This window comes from Aythya marila, assembly GCF_965140915.1.
Source record: "Aythya marila genome assembly, chromosome: 2".
Lineage (NCBI taxonomy): Eukaryota > Metazoa > Chordata > Aves > Anseriformes > Anatidae > Aythya > Aythya marila.
Genome location: NC_139043.1, coordinates 80,288,341 through 80,292,360, shown reverse-complemented (window position 1 = coordinate 80,292,360; position 4,020 = coordinate 80,288,341).

The following is a 4,020-nucleotide window of genomic DNA, read 5'->3' as shown; positions in this document are numbered from 1 at the left end:
CGTCATCCTGAAACAGAAAAAGACAAAGATGACTTAGAGTCAGCTCCTGCCGGCCAGGTCACTGGTTTCTTTGCTGAAGGAAGTTGGACACCAGTACAGGGATGGGGCAGCTTGAGCCTACAGGGAGAATTAAAAACGGCCTGACCAAGCCTGCCCAGTTTCAGCAGCTCCTGAGGAGCTGGGAAAGTCTCATCCGTGATGAACTGAAGTAATACAAGTGCTTCAGTAAAAGCTGCCACCACCAAGTGACAGCTGGCAATGCCACGTGTTATGTGGAGCCTGTATTACCAGACGCACCTGGTTAGGGTGACCCACGCACATGGAGTCAAATTGGATCGCATATGAATTTAATCTGTTTTTAATTGATACTCTTAAAATGTGCCGACCTACAAGGTACTTTGCCTATGCTCTGGGCTCTCCTGGCACACAGGCAGGCCTTTAATAGTCTTTCTTAATAGTCATAATCTTTCCTGTCTCTTGCTTCATGGCTAATTGTTCATTAAGCTTTAGCTTTGGTACTTGTCCTTCCTCCAAGGGATGATTCCCCATTCTCCCTAGCCTCGCTAGAAGTCTCCAGAAAGCTGTCTGGTCCTGTAGGATGAGATTGCCCCAGAAACTTCAGGGATTTGGCCTCCTACACAAATACTGCTGTGTGCCCACTCATCACTTACAATGTTTTAACTGCAAATTCTTTCCTAGCATTTCTTAGTAACTGCAGTTGCCACAGGGCTGTTCGCTGATCTGTGCAGGCAGGAATGGAAAGGGTGGTGCCCAAGGGACAGTCATAGTAGTCCATGTTGTGGGAAAGCCATGAAGTATTCCCATCTTCCAGACTGCTTTCAGATATCTGAAATCGTACTTTGGTGTAAGTCGATTTGTGTAGATTCAAGATAACAACCTAATCACCTAATTCCAGTCAATAGCATGTCTGGATTTAGACCAGCAAGTACACACATAATGACTCCTTTGGCATAGTGAGATTGACAGTGTCCTGCCCCCAATATCATGTGTCCCTAAAGAAAGGTAATCTGATAAATTGGTGTTGAACAACTTTGTCAAAGCTACTGAAAGGACAGGAAGGAAAAGACAAATACTGGGAAATGCTTCAAAAGAGCAAAGATTTCACAAGGAATCCAGAAAGAGTCTTCAGCACTTGCTCTCTCCAGGAAAAATGGTAAACCATTGGAATTAATATGGCACAGAAGGATGATTTAGAAGGTTCCGTTCTTATCTAAACACGTATATATGCTCATACATGTATTTCAGAGTCTGACCCTGAAGATCTAGGGGCTCCATTTTATCCTACTGTGAACAGGAAAGTCAGTTATTTCTTTGAAGCATTACCTTGCTAAGAGGTTTACTGATCTTTTGAGAAACACCTTAAGGTCAGGTATTTCTCTCAAATGACTGACTACTTAATACTGTGGTTTCAAACATTTACTTACCTAGTTTGTATCCTTTGCTTCCTAGGCAGGAAAGATCTCACCAAATGAAAACAGTGAGGTATGAGAAGACAGAAATGGGAAAAGGGGACACGTGGGCAGGAAACTGTCTCCATAAGTTACCTTTTCTGACCAGTCACTCTTGTGCCTGTTTGGAGTGGCATTTTGAATGAGAAAAATCTCCTATTTAGGTGCACGTGTCATACTACCCAAACTTTGCTGAATATTTGACAGTATTGAACAGTTTTGCTAGTTGACAGCAGTGACTTCTGAAATAATCTCTGGTATCTATAAATTTTTATGAAAATAACAGAACATGTTAGTATTTGCCTGCAACGTGGTACATAAAACTTTGATTAGAAAACTTCTTTTACAAAATGAATGTCTTTAATTTTATTTTAATTAATTCTTTATGCATCTATTCTATTGGTAAAGTTTCTAAAGTTTTCTAAAGTTTATTTGGGGCTGAAAGTTCCTGTACAAAAGGTTATTGAAATGCACTGCACAACCTAATTAAGTGACAAAAAGACACTGGCATAACACTAAGGCTTTTTAAATCCATGTTTGCAGAGCAACTTACCCAGCACTGCACTCTCACGAAGTGCTCTGATTTTTGGTATTAGCAACAAACTATTCGCTAATCCTCTCCCAATATGAAAAAAATAATTTTCATCTTGAGGAGGGAAAACAGTAAATATATATCACTGAAGAACATTCTCCTCACACAAAAATGAGGTGGAGGATGCTTTGCAACATGTGGAGGTTTTGCAAGGACCCTGCTTTGAGGCTTTTCATTCAGAAAGGGTCTGCTCATTTTCCAGGAGCCTGGCAGCATCTAGAGCTGCTTCTTAGTGAGAGATTACCCACGTGAGATCCCATTTTACAGTCTCACCAGGCATCAAGCAGGTATCAGAGTGAGGTTTGGAAAATGTGTCTCAGAGAATTTATGGGTGTAAAGTAGAGAACTAAGTGCCATCCCAGCACTGAAAGCACCCATCTCATTCCCATAGTCACAACTTCTCACACATAAAAGCGGCTGATTACCAGAAAAGTCAAGCTTGCTAGAAACTATGGGCTCAGTGCATACTCTAAAGGAGGAGAGAGCTTTGGGGAGAACAGTGTCAAAAGACAGGTTAAAACAAATATGAAGGCCTGGGACTGGTGCTGAGGGAGTCACTTGGAAGAGGGGCAAAGGAATAAATATAAAATCATCCTTTGAATGCCTTTCTGCACTTGCTCATCACTGATATGCACCTTCATGTCTCCATATGTCTTAAACTTGCTTAGATAGTCTGCATCTTTTATTTTTCCCCTTTAACTCAACCTTTTTAAGGGCCCACAAATGGGCCATGAGTACAAAATCCACGCATACACTTTCTCGGTCTCCTTTCTCGGTCTCCTTCTCTCTCTCTCTCTCTTCACCCTCCCTCCTCAACCTCAGGTAAGAATTGAAGAACTGGGACAAGTACCAGCTTCCCAGTCACTTCTTACTGAGGAGACACTGGAAAATTACGCAAAGAACCAGGAATGTGTCATTCAACATCTACCACTCTCGTGAAGACAAACAATGCAGAGTTTCACAATGCAGAATTATGCATGCAATGTACCTGAGAAATATTTTGGTTGCTAGTGGGGTAGAATACCATTCTTCAGTGGTGACTGGACTGATACTACTTTATTTTGGCTCCCAGATCTTCCTTGCAGACTAAGTAACAATATGCAATCATAACCATTTTAACACTGCATGTTCCGTTCTCACCTCATATTACAAATGCAATCCCGCCATTCTAACATTAACATTTTCAGTTATATCGGCAAACAAGCCTCCTGTGATATTAAAATGTGCGTGTGCTACCTGTGTTTCACTCTCTTGTGTTGCAAGAGATTGAGAGTACGGAAATCAAACAGAAATCTTGAAAAAATAGATGATATTCTTCTTTATATGAGTGAAAAGCTGTACCAGGACTTAGAAGCTCATGTCTTCTGTCCTCATTGGTAACTCCAATACTGCTCAAGCTGGATCCTTTTCTACAAAGTGTCTATGCTCCTTTTCAGTGAGGAAAGGCAGAGGTATCCTGTGGTGAACCTCTTGTTCACCCAGTAACTGCTGATAATCTCAAAGCTTCTGTTGTGCTGAGTGAAACTATTCCTGGTAGCAAAGTGTCAAGGCTCTCCATTTTACCATTTCCTTCTTTTAGCAGTACTACTGAAATAATGCATATTCAGGGGATTTTGGTGGAAAAAAATCTCAGTTTCACACTTATGCTTGAATGAGGGCTGGATAGCAAAGAATAATCTCTATCTCACCATCTTTTCAAACTGCACCTACTCTTTATTTTATTTTATTTTATTTTATTTTATTTTATTTTATTTTATTTTATTTTATTTTATTTTATTTCATTTCATTTCATTTCATTTCATTTCATTTGTTAATGATGTATGATATTTAGGAGCTCATGACATTCATACTCTTGAAAGAAATTCACTGTATTAAATATTACAAAATCCAGAATCTCTTTAAAGCCCTGTGCGTCCCAAGCCATGTTAGTGTGGCCATTAAAGCAAGTTCCAGCCAGGT